Source organism: Lissotriton helveticus, chromosome 6, assembly GCF_964261635.1.
Source record: "Lissotriton helveticus chromosome 6, aLisHel1.1, whole genome shotgun sequence".
Taxonomy (NCBI): Eukaryota; Metazoa; Chordata; class Amphibia; order Caudata; family Salamandridae; genus Lissotriton; species Lissotriton helveticus.
The window spans coordinates 262,029,372-262,047,693 of NC_136067.1; positions in this window are offsets into that span (position 1 = coordinate 262,029,372).

Sequence of the window (18,322 nt, forward strand, 5' to 3'; positions counted from 1 at the left end):
CCTGCAAGTCCCAGCTTCAGTTTCAGCTCATTAGTAATAGGCCTCGCCTTTGAATCAATACATTGTTATAAGAAGCCTTCGAGGAAGAACATTGCAATGCAAAGATGACATAGACAGAGGAATTTACAGGGGCTTACAATGGCTTAACAACAAGTAGCGAATACCACACATCTCCCCCAATAATAACAATAAAGCAAAGAAAAAGAAAATGTAATAATACAATGAAGAAAAGCTGGGGAGAAACATTGGTGAACAAATGTTAAAGAAAACTAGAATAATAACAATTATCACAGGATGTAATCCTCTAAATACTTTGGTCTGACAACAAGTCGCTTCATACTCCTATCTCCATTCTCAATGACTCCACCTTGACTCTTGACAAGAGATAGCATCTCTTTCTTTACAAACATCCGAAGAAGCATAATACAGTTTTGCCACACTGTTTAAATTCCACACTCTGTGATCCTCAGTTTTAACAGCATTTGTAAATACTTTAATGACCTTCATAGGCCGAAAGAATTTGAATTTTGAGTAATGTCCCCTTTGTGAGGATTACGGACTGTGACTCTATCACGGTCATTTTCACAGCTTTCCACAAGTCAAACCATCTTTTGTTCATACACATTTTTCTAACCTCTTTCTCAATCCTTTCTTTGTCCTCTTCTTCAGACCCCAAAATTTGTGATTTTTTAATTATCCTAGATGGACATAAAATGTTATAAGCTCTCCTTTTGCGAAATAGTTCAAAGGTTCTCCCAGTTGTGGAATGTGGAGACAGCCTATGACACTTCACTTTGTTCTGAACCTCAACATCCCAACACTTTTGATTAGAGAAGGCTCTTTGAATCGTTTATTTGAGTACCCAGTTAAATCTTTCAACAATACCATTTGTTCCTGGATGATAAAGGGCAGATCTTTTGTGTACAATGCCCCTATAATAAATTGCACTCCATTTTCTTATAGTAAAGTTGTTGAAAAATCTTCTTTTTCAAATATAGCGTCAAGAACTTTTATGACATCTCTGGTTTCTCCACAATTGGTAACTTTGATTTCCGGCCACCTGGAGTATACATCAAGAAGAGCAATCACATATTTGTCAATACTAGTGTGTTTAATGGGACCCAGAATGTCAATGACAACCTCTTCCCAAGCTTCTTTGGTAAGATGCTAAGTATGGGCGAATTTTGCGGATCTGCGGTCCGCGAATTCGTGTGAAATCACAAAAAATCCACGAATTTGCGGATTTTCCAGTGAACTTGTGGATTTTTGAGCAATTTGCACTGGAGTACTTTCTACTGGCTAATCCAGTAAGTGCTACCTCGTTGGGTAAATGTATAGTTATTTTCCTACACTGCAGCTGCGTAAAGGGCCAGATGATTTGTCTCCACTGACCATGTGTGCCTGTAACTTTGCACCGCGCCAAAAGTTGCCTAGGTCCCTTGAGTGAGCTGTCCATCATAGCTGGGAAAGGGCGGGAAGACGTTTGATACCGCTAGTGTGTGGTGCAGAGCCAAACGGGCGGGGCTTCTATGCGTGTCAACATGCCTCTTGTGTATAAAGGGTCAGAGGGCGAGCAGGGCAGCAGGTGAGGAGAAAGCAGCCTCCTGGTCACAGGAACTACACGGGGATTGCGCTCGAGAAACTCATGGATTCAAAGACCTCCCTTGAGTATTACAGCAAATTTTTGACGGCAGATATGGGGTTAAAGCACACTTGCCCAGCCTCGACCGGGCTCACTAATGTTTGGGACTGATTAAAACGTTACTGCATTTGAGCTTCAACTCGGGCACCTACTTATGGCAAACAAAGCGGTACAAAAGGGAGTGGTGATGGACGGAGCATCTGAACCAATCAAACACTGGTGATGGATTAAACCCACACCTGTTCCCTGGGTGTGAGTGTTTGATTGGTTCAGATGCTCCGTCCATCACCACCCCCTTTTGTACCGCTTTGTTCGCCATAAATTGGCAGGGTATGCTCAGACGTGAGTCCCTTGCTCACTTTGCCACTGGATTCAAGCAAGCCTGGCAGAAGACTGCTGTAATGCCAGAAACCGGTCCTAGCAAGCTTGAATCCGGTCCAGGGAAGGCATGGCTTGGCAGTTCGGGCTGGACTGTTCCCATGAGGCACAGGGTCAGACTGATTTGCATATGGCCATGTCTGAACTGGGGTGGCAGAGTGGGCTAAAGAACGGTGATGGATTAAACCCAGATCTGTTGACTGGGTGTGAGTGTTTGATTGGTTCAGATGCTCCGTCCATCACCACCCCCTTTTGTACCGCTTTGTTCGCCGTAAGTTGGCTGGGTATGCTTAGATGTGAGTCTCTTGCTCACTTTGCCACTGGATTTAAGCAAGCCTGGCTGAAGACAGCTGTAATGCCAGAAACCGGTCCTAGGAAGCTTGAATCCGGTCCAGGGAAGGCATGGCTTGGCAGTTCGGGTTGGACTGTTCCCATGAGGCACAGGGTCAGACTGATTTGCATATGGCCATGTCTGAACTGGGGTGGCAGAGTGGGCTAAAGAACGGTGTTGGATTAAACCCAGATCTGTTGACTGGGTGTGAGTGTTTGATTGGTTCAGATGTTCCGTCCATCATCACCCCCTTTTGTACCGCTTTGTTCGCCATAGGTTGGCAGGGTATGCTCAGATGTGAGTCCCTTGCTCACTTTGCCACTGGATTCAAGCAAGCCTGGCTGAAGACGGCTGAAATGCTAGAAACCGGTCCAGGGAAGGCATGGCTTGGCAGTTCGGGTTGGACTGTTCCCATGAGGCACAGGGTCAGACTGATTTGCATATGGCCATGTCTGAACTGGGGTGGCAGAGTGGGCTAAAGAACGGTGTTGGATTAAACCCAGATCTGTTGACTGGGTGTGAGTGTTGGATTGGTTCAGATGCTCCGTCCATCACCACCCCCTTTTGTAACGCATCATATCATTGGATTGGATTTATTGAGGACTTTTAGATTTGAAATTTTATTTTACAAGTTGGAGAATTGGTGTACATATTTGTTTGATTAGGGTTTTTTTATCTACAGTTTTATGTGCTTTTCATCCTTTTTAAAAATTATTGTTGTGGGAGGCCTGTACTTTCATGAGGGGCCAAGTTGTATTTCTTTGAAATTTCCGCCAGGAGGCCGAGAGGTACCCATGGGTCCAACCATGTTTCTGTGGTGTCTGTTGAATTCCTAGTTTTTAAACATCATGGATGGCATTGGATTGAATTGCCAGACTCCCAGATGTACTCATCGGGGGTGCTTGATGTAACTGTTTCTATGTTGTCTATTGAATGGCTTGGTAGTTCGGACTGGACTGTTCCCATGAGGCACAGGGTCAGAGCTGTTTGCATATAGCCAGTGTCTAACCCAGGGTGGTGTGGAGTGCAAAAAAACGATGGATTTAGGCCCAGATTCTTGTACTGGGATGAATGTATGACATTGTTCTACATTCTGTCCATCAACTGTGTTTTTTGCAATTTTCACCCCGAGTGGGCTGGGTATGCTCAGACGTGTGTCCCATGCTCTCCACACCACTAGAGTCAAGCTATCCAGGCTGATGAAGGCTGATAGCCAGAAACCGGTCCTTGGATGCTTGATTCCGGTCTGGGAAAGACATGGCTTGGTAGTTCGGACTGGACTGTTCCCATGAGGCACAGGGTCAGAGCTGATTTGCATATAGCCAGTGCCTAACCCATGGTGGTGTGGAGTGCAAAATAACGATGGATTTAGGCCCAAACCTTGTACTGGGATGAATGTATGACATTGTTCTACATTCTGTCCATCAACTGTGTTTTTTGCAATTTTCACCCCGAGTGGGCTGGGTATGCTCAGACGTGAGTCCCATGCTCTCCACACCACTGAAGTCAAGCTATCCAGGCTGATGAAGGCTGATAGCCAGAAACCGGTCCTTGGATGCTTGATTCCGGTCTGGGAAAGACATGGCTTGGTAGTTCGGACTGGACTGTTCCCATGAGGCACAGGGTCAGAGCTGATTTGCATATAGCCAGTGTCTAACCCAGGGTGGTGTGGAGTGCAACAAAACGATGGATTTAGGCCCAGATCCTTGTACTGGGATGAATGTATGACATTGTTCTACATTCTGTCCATCAACTGTGTTTTTTGCAATTTTCACCCCGAGTGGGCTGGGTATGCTCAGACGTGAGTCCCATGCTCTCCACACCACTGGAGTCAAGCTATCCAGGCTGATGAAGGCTGATAGCCAGAAACCGGTCCTTGGATGCTTGATTCCGGTCTGGGAAAGACATGGTTTGGTAGTTCGGACTGGACTGTTCCCATGAGGCGCAGGGTCAGAGCCGATTTGCATATAGCCAGTGTCTAACCCAGGGTGGTGTGGAGTGCAAAAAAACGATGGATTTAGGCCCAGATCCTTGTACTGGGATGAATGTATGACATTGTTCTACATTCTGTCCATCAACTGTGTTTTTTGCAGTCTATTGAAGTTAAACATCATTCAGGGCATGAATGGCATTGGATTGCATTCCAAAATGTGGTTTTTGGGTTGTAATTAACTTTTTGAATGTGTGTTAATAAATGTCTTTGTTGCATGTGTATGTGTTGTTGTTGTGATACTTTCCAACCTTTTTAGCCAGCGGATTTTCTTTTTTGCATTAAAGCTGTGATGTGTAACAGGCATCCTCCTTTGTCTGGCCATATAGGTATATATGCCTGCTTGAGTTCATCGTTTTCCGGGCCTTACCCTTGTGCCTGTGATGATGAGTCACCATGTGACTGGGGGGCATTTTGTGGTGGTAGTAGAAGTGTGCTGTTTGGTTTTTGCCACATATGCCTGTGTGTCTTTCCATTGTTCCTCTTGGTTTACTGCTTCCATCCCCATTGCCAGCTGCAGGTCCCTGATGCTGCATCCATCCCACACGATGCACAAATTAAGTACAAACAGGTTCCACTTCCACTACATTTGTATTTTAGTTCTTTGCTTTTGCCCTGGGTGCTGATCATGTAAGAAATAATAAAGAAAGAGACAAACATTAATGAGTGCTGTGAAACAAAGAAATCATTGTGGGGTGGTGTGGCTCACTGGTTAGAGGCGGCAGACCCGGAAGCAGAAGTCGGCCCGGGACCAGGGTTCGATTCCCGACGCGGCAGGGTCGTGGACCAGGGTCTGCGGACTTGATAATTCTCGCCTCGGTGCCTACTCTAACCAGGGGTCGCACTCGGCAACTCTGGGCATTAGCTTGCCTAATCTCCACAAAGGCCCCACCAACGCCGGGGATGCCTGGCTCCACCTTGGGGATTCCCAGCAAGGACCATCCCACAGGGAAAGCCAGGACGGGTTCCCCAGCGGTATACAGCGCCAGGACGCCGGCTGGCAACAGTGCGCTTTACAAGTATACACATTACATTACATTACATTGAAGAAAACGCCCCAAAAACTTTTTAGGAAACAGCAATTGCAATAAAATTGACCTATCTAATCAAAATGACTACTGGCTTGCAGGATTCACGGACTGTCTACTTATTATGAACACTAATCAAATGTTCCATAATCATTCTGATTCCAGAATACTAACGAAGCCTAAGTGCCACCTGACCTACACCACCTATTCCAGAAGGGCCAATTGTTCAGTAAGTCTGCACTTCCATTTTATTTTTGCCTTCTAAAATGCATTGATGAGCTGGAGGACACATGCATAAATTTGTGCATACACCAAACTGTTGGTTGGTTGGTTCATCTGTTGTTCTGCTACTGACTGACAATGCTAAGCCTACCACTCAGTAAACAAACTACAAAAGGTTCTATGGAGGAGTGGGGTAAGCAGCATTCAGTGACAGAGGCGGCGTCACGCAGACCGTAAACAAAATATGAACTAATATTAAGTAAACCTATTATCCATCCACCACTATTTCACAAACGGACAATGGAAAGACTAGACTCTCTAGTAATAGCATTAAGTAACTTCAGTTCTCTATAGTAAACTCTTACATCATTAATCAGCCCAAGCTAGTGCAAAGTTGCAAACAAGTAAGAGTAGTGCTGAGCAGCACCGGTGTCCTACAATCACAGAAGATTTTAAACTTAATTGACCTGCAATGTAACTAAGCGCACCAGTAATCGTGTTATTATTCGTCAAAAAATTATACACAATATGTTGTATTCTCTTATTTTGTTTTAGCTTGCATTTCTCTTTAAATGTAACATTCTAGCTCTGCTGATGTCATGATGCTACTTGATTCTCTCGTGTTCCCTGATTGCCAGTTGCTCCTTAGCCTTTGATGGGAACACCAGCTTTTACTCTGTAACTTATATTAAATAATCTCAACAACTTATATGGCTTCCATGACTACTTATCATTGATTACATCAGATGGCGACGATTGGCTTATGGAGCAAGTAGAGTACAGAGTGAGTTTATGTAAAGAAAACTCGACTGGTGGAAAAGAACCCAGACTTATGCGTGCAGTGGAATAGAGCGCTGAATTTACAGCAAGTATAACGGAGCTGAACTTACAGAAATAAAATGGAGCAGAACTCACAGTGAAGAACAATACTTTACAACTTATGCGTACAGTGGAATGGAGCGCTGAATTTAGCAAGTAAAACGGAGCTGAAATGATACTTATACTAACTACTATATATTAGCTACTCACCAAGCCCCATGAAGTCGACACAAAGCACAGGTCCAACAGGTCCCGTGTTGTATATTCTTACTTGGTTCAATATGACTACTTGGTGTCTGTAGTCCTTTCTTACAGCCAGATTCATCATTCTCCCGATTTGCGAGCCCCTAATAGCGATTCATAAGGAATCGCTATTAAGGACAAAACGGTATTCATGTAGGAATTGCAAACAATATTGCGATTCCTACATGCTCCTTATTTGCGATTAGCAAATTGCTAATCGCAAATAAGGAATAACTCCCCATGCATTCCTATGGGCCTACAGGCCCATAGGAATGCATGGGGAGTTATTCCTTATCCTACAGGCCCATAGGAATGAATGGGGAGTTATTCCTTATTTGCGATTAGCAATTAGCTAATCGCAAATAAGGATGCGATTTCAAGGGTGCAGGGGTGTCCAAAGGACACCCTGTAGCACCCCTGAAATGTAATCTCCATTGGTGTTGCGCACACACATGTCCAAAGGACATGTGTGTGTGTAACATGCAACTTAGAAGAATGCATTTAAATGCATTATTCTAAGTTTTTGCTATTTACCACGAGGTCTGACCTCTCGGTAAATAGCGGCCCAAAATTGCAATTTCGCAATTTTAAAATGATTCATGAATTGCATTTAAGGAATCTCAACTAGAGATTCCTTAAATGCAATTCTTCGCAAATGTGCGAATTCTTTAATAGAGAATCTTGCCCTTTGCAAGTGCAATTTAGCTTGATGAATCAGGCTGTTAGTGTTTCTACCTTCTCTATCTCCCATAGTACCTAAGTGTGTTCTATCTGTGATGTGAAGATTCCAGCCTTGGCAGTTGATGGTCTGGTCAGCTGTGAGGTTTACTGCTCTGTTGTCTTATCTTATCTTGTAACTTAATAAAACTATCTTAATAACTGAAGACGCATCCTGCTGCCTACTAATCTATTTACAACTTTTTGGCGACATCTGAAGCTGACCAGACCAGAGGAGCAGACCGGAGGGATGACCAAGAACAACAGCGCAGCATGAGCAAGACCTCACTGAGAAGAACCCACCTAACTGCGGCCTGTAACTGGAAGAAAAGCAACTAAAACCGGAGTTACTCTAGAAAGTTTGATGAGATTTGACGCAAACTACAAGGAAAAATCAACAAAAGAAGCCGCAAGTTAATCCTGTGTAACGCGTGAAAATATGCATAAAGTAACTGTAAGTAACTGAGGAATTTGAAAAAACATCGTGATACTGCAGCAATAGTCTTTATGTAAAAATCTGTCATCTCAAAGAAAACTTCCTTACTGGGAAAGTGTTAACTTTAGTAATCTGCCACATGTATTGCTCTGGTATTGCCTGAAAAAGTGGATCCAATAGACCTCAAGAAAAAAAAAAAAGAGGAAATCAGCCACAAGCAATGAACATTGTATTCAAACTAATGCAGCAATTAATTCGGTGAAAGAAAACTGCCAAATAATACGACACATTTTAAAGAGAGTTTCTAAGCAAGTCTATGTCATGAACGTGATATGCTAATAAATCTTTTCAACTAATTCGAGGTTACAGAAGAGACAAGTGCTTCAAGGTCCTGTCTCTGTCATCCAGAAGTCTCTGTTTCCTGTTTCTTTAATCACCAACAAAGGCAAGCCAGGTGAGCCATTTTACTCACATTAACTGTCGACTGTCCCTTTGCGTGCAGAGAGATCCTTCCACTGAGAAGTCATTTGTGCTCTGATGACGCATGAGAATCCTCGTTGGTCCTAGTGGTGGTGCTGTGACTTCGATGTTCTAGCATCCATTTCCAGCATTTTGTTGGAGCTGTAGTGACGTGAAGGGTTACGACGTGGGAGTAACGTGAAACGTAAGGACGCCATGCAGGTCAGCCATCTTATGGTTTAGTTTCCTTGGTTACGGGAAATCAACGTAATTTGGTTAGTCTTCAGAAGATTTTCTCGTGATTGTTGGGCGTGAAAATTATCTGAGTATAATTCCATGTTTAAACTAAGGTAAGCGAGCGTGTGTTTTTAAAATAATAATACCTTATCTTTAGTGAGCCTGCACCCGCCTGCGTTATGTGGAATTTGAACAATAAACTCTTTCTGCTCAGAGACGGGACAAAGCATTTATATTCATTACAGCAAACATACTCCTGAATGGCTGTAAGATGGTGAATTATGTAACTAGAGCAACATCTAGTTGTTTGTGGGAGCATTTTATCTGGCAGTACGAGTCATCCTTTAAACACAGCAAAGTGAAGCTTCACACGACACGTTTGGGATCACAGTAACTATAAGTTTTGTTTGATGGGATGAGAGTAATGTATTGGATTCCAGTGTTTTTCAAGGAACAGTTCTTCAAGTTAAAAGGGAAAAGAGATACCATCAATCAGAGAGACAATGAATTTCATTAAAGAATGATTTAAAGAAATGCAATTTGATATTTTGGAAAGTGGCAATTGGCAATTCCGGTGTTTGACAGAGAGGAGCTCCAAGACATGTGAGGCAGGAAAAAAAAAATCAGACTTAATGTCAAAAGAAGAGATGTCAAAAGTTTTTAAAGACTGTAGTTTACAAGAGATGAAATGCTAATTGGAAAATTAAAAAGTGGACATTTCTATGTCAAAATCCACTTGTGGTAAACTATCGACTCAAATCTCTATTCTGGGAAAACTAAGGACTGTGAGAGTAAGTCTTGAACCTGGACCAGGACTGACTAATCAGATCAACGGGAGGTAAATACAAGTCCAAGGACCGTCAGAACCAGCGGGGGACAAAATAAGATCCCAGAATTGTTACCGGGAGAGGACGAAGAATGTCCCAGGACCGGAAGGGGACAAAGGTCCCAGAATCTAACCGGAGAGGACAAAGGACGTCCCAGAACCGGGTTCCAGATATAGAACCGGGAGAGGACAAAGGACGTCCCAGAACTGGAGGAGGACAAAAGTCCCACAATCAGTACCAGGAGTGAATAAAAAGAGTCCCAGTACCGGAGGAGGACAAAAGTCCCACAATCAGTACCGGGAGTTGACAAAGGGAGTCCCAGGACTGGAGGAGGACAAAAGTCCCGCAATCTGTACCGGGAGTGGACAAAGGGAGTCCCAGGACCGGCAGAGCTCCAGTACCACAACAAAGTTGTGACAAGGTGGTTCTTTGAACCGGGATAAATGTTCTGCGATTTGAACTGGGCTGTATAGCCCACAGTACTGAGACAGTTTGTCCACAAAGGAAATACAATGAATTTCATTAAAGAATGATTTAAAGAAATGCAATTTGATATTTTGGAAAGTGGCAATTGGCAATTCCGGTGTTTGACAGAGAGGAGCTCCAAGACATGTGAGGCAGGAAAAAAAAAATCAGACTTAATGTCAAAAGAAGAGATGTCAAAAGTTTTTAAAGACTGTAGTTTACAAGAGATGAAATGCTAATTGGAAAATTAAAAAGTGGACATTTCTATGTCAAAATCCACTTGTGGTAAACTATCGACTCAAATCTCTATTCTGGGAAAACTAAGGACTGTGAGAGTAAGTCTTGAACCTGGACCAGGACTGACTAATCAGATCAACGGGAGGTAAATACAAGTCCAAGGACCGTCAGAACCAGCGGGGGACAAAATAAGGTCCCAGAATTGTTACCGGGAGAGGACGAAGAATGTCCCAGGACCGGAAGGGGACAAAGGTCCCAGAATCTAACCGGAGAGGACAAAGGACGTCCCAGAACCGGGTTCCAGATATAGAACCGGGAGAGGACAAAGGACGTCCCAGAACTGGAGGAGGACAAAAGTCCCACAATCAGTACCAGGAGTGAATAAAAAGAGTCCCAGTACCGGAGGAGGACAAAAGTCCCACAATCAGTACCGGGAGTTGACAAAGGGAGTCCCAGGACTGGAGGAGGACAAAAGTCCCGCAATCTGTACCGGGAGTGGACAAAGGGAGTCCCAGGACTGGCAGAGCTCCAGTACCACAACAAAGTTGTGACAAGGTGGTTCTTTGAACCGGGATAAATGTTCTGCGATTTGAACTGGGCTGTATAGCCCACAGTACTGAGACAGTTTGTCCACAAAGGAAATACAATTTTTAAGGGAACTTAGTGGCTCGAATTACAACCAGAGGCTCACAACCCAAGGAAAAGATCCAGAACCTAGATTTTGGACTGTAAGGAAACTGGCTCCAAGTTTTTTTCTTCGGGAGCATTCTTCAAGAACTGTTCTATCTTCAACAATTAGCAAGAAGCTGTTACGGACAAGCACTGATTGGAGAAAGTGAACTCTCTATTTCCGTTTTTGATGGCCACAATGACGGATTGTAGAGAGTGAACTGGCTCTTCATGTTTTGTCAATCGAAGGGGAGAAGGTGGTCATCTTGATCTTAATTCTCAGATTCTCTTCCTTCGTGTTCTGGAAGTTCACGAGGTCGCTGACCTCCTATGTGTTATATGTTTTCTTCTTTGTGTTTCTCCATGCTTTAACTCTTACTATGTGTTTGAGTCTTTCATTTGCGTTTTGTCTGTTTGGGGAGAAGATGTGTTGTATATTTTTACTGGGTTCAATATGACTACTTAGTGTCTGTAGTCCTTTCTTAGTGTTTCTACCTTCTCTATCTCCCATAGTACCTAAGTGTGTTCTATCTGTGATGTGAAGATTCCAGCCTTGGCAGTTGATGGTCTGGTCAGCTGTAAGGTTTACTGCTCTGTTGTCTTATCTTATCTTGTAACTTAATAAATCTATCCTAACAACTGAAGACGCGTCCTGCTGCGTACTAATCTATTTACCACATCCCGCTCCCGGTCCAGAATGCCTGACCACCAGTGGGCCAGCTGGTTGTGTGTGCGCTAGATCCATGAGCAGCAAAACACTACCCAGCGCACCTTCGCCCACCGGCGGTGACGCTCCTGGGTAAGGCACCCAGAGCCTGGCCTGCCGCCTGCTACCAAGGTCAAGGGGAGGTGGCGCTGGATGAAAAAACCAAGGGCGGCCACCTCCGCCTCTCCAAAAGCTGATGGGCCTTTACCCCTGGAGGGCGTATATTGCCACAAGGCAGTCGGCTCTTGGGCGCAGGCTCCTTGCCCTTGGAGCCGGTACTGCTGCCCTTGGCCATGGTTCTGGGGTGGAGGCGGAAAGAAAAGAAGGAAAAAATACATTTAGGGGGAAGAAGTAGGAGCTTAAAGAAAGAAGTCAAATAAAACAGTAGGATGGTAAAAAACACTGTAAAAGTAGAAATAAATACAAAATATAAACTTAGGGACAGAGAGAGATAGATGAGAAATAAAATAAGAGAGAAAAACAGTGAAAAAACTAAGGATTACAAAGATTAAAGGTGGATAGAAAACCAGGCCCAGAACCATAGCATAGAGTGAAAAAACAAGATGGCCGTGCCCATCACGATCGCATAGGTAAGTTTGCACGATATTACATAGCGTTCCCAAACATGACATGCGCATCGCAAACACGATATTTGCGACCCAGAACAGGAAATAAGGCATCACGAGCAGGTGGGACAATTGAAAAAACAAGAAGGCCACGCCCATAGGCGACCGCATGGGTAAGTTCGTGAGCTGGTATCCCCCGAGCACGCAAACAGCACCCCGAACACGCACAACATGCTCGTGAGAAATAAAAATGCATTGCGAATGCGCGCGACAAGCAACTACGTATGCTTGCGAAGCTCGCGTAGTGCAAGAACTTCTTTGCGTAGATTCAAGTAGCATGACTACGCGCACTACGCCCAGGCCTAGATATAAGGCCAAAGGGCCTCCTGAGAAATTTGAACATGCCAAACAGAGTTATAAACGCCGTTAGATCTTGAGAATCAGGATGCAATTTCATTGATGGTATGCTGATGCTAAATCTATAGACAAGAAGAACCAACCTTCCTCCAATAAAGACATTACAGAAATAATGGGCAGGGGAAAATGATCCACTACCACATCTATTAAGTTCTCTCAAATCTTTGCAGGGTCTAGACTCTCCAATGCTCTTAACTGCCATAACCACAGGGCCAACCGTTCTGAGGCTTCAACTTTAGTTATTATGCCACCATTCAAAAGCTTGTAAAGTTCTATTTTCATTTCATTTTTTCTTTCACCTTGATGTATACTCCTCTCACTTTACTGACAACTTGTACAGAATCTTTTTTTAATATTATTTTGTGTGAGTATCCTTTTAAACAACCTACATTTTCATTAAATACTTTGGGAAGTTCACCTCGAAAAGGAGAAACACACGAATCAACTTGACTTAGTGATTTATCTATTGTATCTCGTTGGTCATTATGTGCACTACTCAATACATCTTCTTTCAATCTCACTGAAGGTGTCTAATTATGATCTAATATGACTTTGAGGTCTTTCTGATGTGCCCACCTGACTAAAGAATCACCCCTCTCAGAGACAGACACCTTGCCAGAGGTGATTTGAACTTTAAAACTGATTCTACTGTTAAATTACCCTGAAAGTTTGATGGTTCACCCGTAACCTTTAGCTTTGGCATCTGGTTTATGTAATACTACTTTATCTTTCATGTTTTTATCGTAGACTTCCTTGGGAATAAGGGTGATTTTCACTCCAGAGTAAGAGAACATGTGTACAAGAGTGTCATCAATACAAACTACTTCAAACAGACCACTTTTCTTTACCATCAGAGATCCTTAAAATGATTTCTTCCACCTCATACTCTTGGTCACACATAACTTCATGGACTTTTTTTTCGGTTGCCACTTCAACAGCATTTTGACACATGACCCCTCTTTTTACATTTCTTACAAGTAGCTTTCCATCCAATGCATTCTTTGAAATTCGTCATATGACCATATTCTCCACATCTATAGCATGTTCCCTGAAATTTCTTTGATAAGTAAAATATTTGCTATTAATACTTTTGTTGAGTGTAAATTTACTACTTCCACCCCTGTTATGTTGAGAGTTAGACTCATTATTGTTGGCGAAAGTTGAGTGGAGGCATCTGGCATTAGCCCTTCTCATGCTGCCCTTTAAAAACGTGGGGAGAATTCAATTCAAGCCAGTACCTGAATTACTAACTTGTTGATGGTGGCAAGAGGCTGATAGTGTTCAAAGGCTGATGGAGGAACAGAGGTAAGTGGGAAACTCAAAGGTGGAAGGTGTAATTGTTTCACCAATAGAGGCTATGTTAGTGTATCTATAAACATTAGCGACAAATTCAAGTTATCATAATTTAAAGCCAAGAGCGGAAAAAGCAGCTGTTCTCCCCAGTAATTACGGGAGTCGGGGAAGTACCACCCTACCAGGCCTCACCGTTGTGGCTCTGCACATTGTGAGGGCCCAAAGAAAAAGAGGAGCTAATAAAAATGTCACCGGCCAAAGTTAGAGCCCGCAAAAACTTAAAAACCGGAATGAAGCCCGAGAAGAACGCATCAGAAACCGGAGAAGGCAGTGGAACAGGCAACCTAAAATCGGCATCAAGTAAGCCAGCTAGAAGGAAGAAACAAACTACAAGAAGTGTCCAATCCCTGTTATTAACACCCAAATCTGTGAAGCCAAAAGTAACAAGGGGTGGCTCATCAGTATCGAATTCGATTAAAGACTTTTTGCGAAGACACTTTAAGGGGAAGGACGTAACTAGTAAGGAGGCAGGCGTTGTGGCAGATACAAACTCTGAGGCTAGGAGTGATGATATCTTAACCTCCTTCAAAAAATCTATACTTAACTTATCTGGGGTCCTGCTGAATCCACGATTATCTTCTTCACCAAGATGTTCCAGGGGACACTAGATTGTGAATTTGAGGTCGAAGGTGAAGAAATTCCCTCAAGTAGTAAAGAAATTAGCTCAAAAAACTTAAATGGAACTTTGTCACAATCTAAGGAAAGTGTGGATGCAGACTGCTTTTTTGGTTTAGGGAATGAACAATTGCACTCACCACTACATGGGCTTGAGGTTACAGGAACCTCGAGCACTTCCATGCTTGAGGTTATGTGGATCCTTCAAAAAACCCTGCAGGGTCTGCTAGAGGTTTCTGTACTAAACAACTATCGTATAAAAACACAAAGGGAGCAGTTCAAAGCAATTTCGGGTGAGTTGTCCCAAATTAGAGGCTTAATGGCGGCTGCAGTTACACCGATTGGTGGAGCTCTTGAGGTGGTGGGTAGTAAAGTGGAGGAGGAAGCAGCGGTAGGGGTCCCAATGTCAAAGAAAGAGGAACCATCAGTATATATATCCAGGCAACCAATGATTGTGAAAAAATGGGGTGAAATGAGATATTATACGAGTAGATTCCAGAGAAGGGAGGTCGCTCGTACAAAAAGATGCCAATCAAGATATCCTGTCAGGAAGTTGAGAAGAGGGGAAGGAGAAAAGATGGAATTAGTAGGTAAAGAGAGGGGAAAAAACGCAAAGACTAAAAGAGAACAAGGTAACATCAATGAGGGTTCAGGAAGAACTTTAGAAAAGTTTAGAAAGATTAAAGACTAATAAAAGTGTACGGGTACCTACAATAAGGGAGATGGAGGGTAAAGAGGGGAAAAGTTCAAAAAGGGGAACAACGAGACAAGTAAGCTCAGGAGACTTAGGAATGCCTAGGGGCAGCAAGGCCCCGGTTGAAAATGTGAAGGGAGATCATTTGTTGAGACGAGAAACCAACTTAAAGGGGGATACCTATAATTCAAGGCAAGCAGGTACTCAAGATCTATGGGTTTTCCTAAAACCTGATAATGATGGTAAAGGTGGAAAAAAAGTGAGAAAACTAAACCAATTAAATCGATCTCAACTCGTATTCACTATGGCAAAATGTGCAAGTTTAAGGAGCATTGGCACAAAGGACCTTAAAGAAGTAGGGTTTGTAACAAGCAGTACAAGGGGGGGGGAGTGACTAAGGTCCTCTTTTATTCTGCCTGGGTGAAAGATGTGGTGGAAAAAGCTAAAAATGAGCTACAAAAGGAGGGAATTAGATTGATAAGAAAAGAGGAAATACAGGGACAGTACTTCCTGACTAATCATGCTGGTCTAGGGTTACGACAGATAAACTAATCAACTCGAATTTGAATAACAAGGAGGATATAGCAATTACTGTAACTGACTGTGAATTTGCAGGGTATGAGGAAGATGTATTAGACAGAAATAGGTATAAAGCCCTAGCATCCCCAGAATTTAGGGAGTATGATGAAGAGGGATTTCTGAGCGAAATCGACTAGGATCATGGGTCTTCACACAGTATATCAATCCAATCATGGAATATAAATGGTTATAAGAAAATTTCGGTATAGATTGCATTCGATAAAATTATAAAGAGTAACGATATCCTGTGCCTACAGGAGACATGGCTCTGTGACGATACCCTTGAATCCTTAGTTACAGAAGGATTCGCCCAACACTCCAAAGCAGCAAAGAAAAAGAACCTGGGGAGGCCATCAGGGGGTCAACTTACGCTGGTCTCCTCACAGATGGCTAAGAAAATTGAAAGGTTAAACTTACTTTGTGAGTGGGCGTTGGGCTGTAGAATCCTACCGCAGAAGGTAGACCCCGTTATGAGGGCATTTGCATCATAAATGTGTACATACAGAAGGGAAAGGATCATGTATATAAGGGGAACCTGGGAAATTTAAAAGAAGACCTAGAGTCCATTATCGTTCAGCATGAGAAGGACTTAGTACTGGTGGTAGGTGATTTTAACCATAGACTAGACCCCCGAAGGGTGGATAGTTGGTATAAAGAATTCTTAGAATCCCACAATATAGAAGTACCAATCTTCCCTAGGGGGGAGATCTAACAGCAGGATAAGATGTTCACTCAGTTAATGGGGTCTCTGGGCATGGTATGTACAAATGGGAGACTTAAGCCAGATCGGCCAGCGGGACGGACCTTTGTGAGAGGCCAGCAACTTTGTCCAATAGACTACGTGTTTTGCCAGGCTTGGTGTTTCGATTTAATTAAAAATTTTAAGGTGATGAAAACGACAGGCAGTGACCATTTCCCCTTGAGAGTAGAATTACACATACTGAAAAGTGCAAAGTATGTATAAAGATAAGTGTTGGGCAGATATGCTGGAGGTAATTGAAACCAAAGATACAAGAGGGTTCTGGAAAGTAGTCCAAGAAAGTGTGGGCAGGAAAACAGGACCCTTGGTTTGTATGGTCCCCAAAGATGACTGGGCAGGCTACATGGGAGAAATTTATGGAAAATGGAAGACACAAGAACAGCCAAGAACCCGAGATTTACCACAAGTAAGGGATGAGATAAAGGAATTTTTCACCCCAAGATATATATTTGAAACCATAGCAAGTCTGAAGCTTACCCGTGCTGCAGGCCCAGATTATCTACCGGCAGTGATAATTAAAACGAGACCAGAATGGTGGGCGGAGCTCTTTGCTAAGATGTTCCTAGTAATCCTGGAAACAGGAATCGTACCAGATAGCCGGAAGGGCGCAATTATAAGGCCAATTCATAAAAAGGAAGATCACAAACTTCCAAAAAATTATAGGTTGATAAACCTCTTAGATATAGGGAAAAAAGTCTTCGCAAAAATCATATTGAATGTCTTAAAAGACTGGGCAGAAGAAAACCAGATTATCCCCCCGGAACAGGGAGGGTTTAAAGCTGGTCACTCCACAATTGATCATTGCTTTGCCCTATGGGCCATAGCACGGAAGTCGATGGAAACGCGGGGAAGGTTCTTTTGTAGACTTCCGTGCAGCCTTTGATCTGGTGGATAGAGAGCTGCTGTGGGAGGCCTTAATTAGTTATGGAATTCAAAATGATCTATTACAGCTGATACAAATGCTCCACACTAAAAATTGGGCCCAGATAATCTTAGGCATAGATGGTAGTTTATCAGGGAAAATAGAAATTGGAAATGGGCTACGGCAGGGATGTGTATTGGCCCCCCTGTTGTTTTCCTTGTTCCTAGCAGATCTGCCATCGATCTTGGGTAATGCCATTGGGGCAAGCCCGAAAATAAATGGCAAGCAGATTGCATGCTTACTCTATGCCGATGACTTGGTGATCATGGACCAGACTGAGGTAGGTCTGCAAAGGAAATTGAATTTATTTAATGACTATTGTTACAGGAAAAAACTTGTGATAAACATGGATAAGACCAAAACCCTGAGTTTTGGCCGTAAGAAAACTGGGTTCTCTTGGAGGATAGGGTTAGAGAAAGTTGAATCGGTTACTGAGTATAGATACTTGGGGCTATGGTTCAACAAAAGTTTGAAATGGAATACCCACCTCGAGGCATCAAAAGTAAGAACCTCTGCTTCGATCAGCGGCCTAAAACTGTTTAATAAGGCCTATGGTGCAATGACTGACAGGCCAGTGCTAAAAGCATATGCGACTATTGTACCCCCGCAATTTTTGTATGTTGCTGAACTGTTATTTTTAAGTGGCAAGGAAAACTGGGAAGTCGAGGAAGGCAAAAATTTTAAAAAATTATTTACTCTCCCCTTGTCAGCAATGGTTCCGACCGTAAGACTGGAACTCGGTTTGACTTCATGGGGTATCCAAGTCGGTATGGCCTTATTATGTTTCTGGCAACGCCTAGAAGTAGGCGTAAACACCAAAATATCTCAATGGTGCAAAAATGAAATACAGAATAGCGAACTAAAATAGGCAAGGGAGATTAGGGGGATTATAACAAAGCTATGTAATAAGATGGGAGTTAATATACGCCCCACTGTCCAGGTGGTTAATATCGATAAGAAGACACTCAGGTTGATGGCGAATGAAATATCCAATGTACAAGATCAAAACT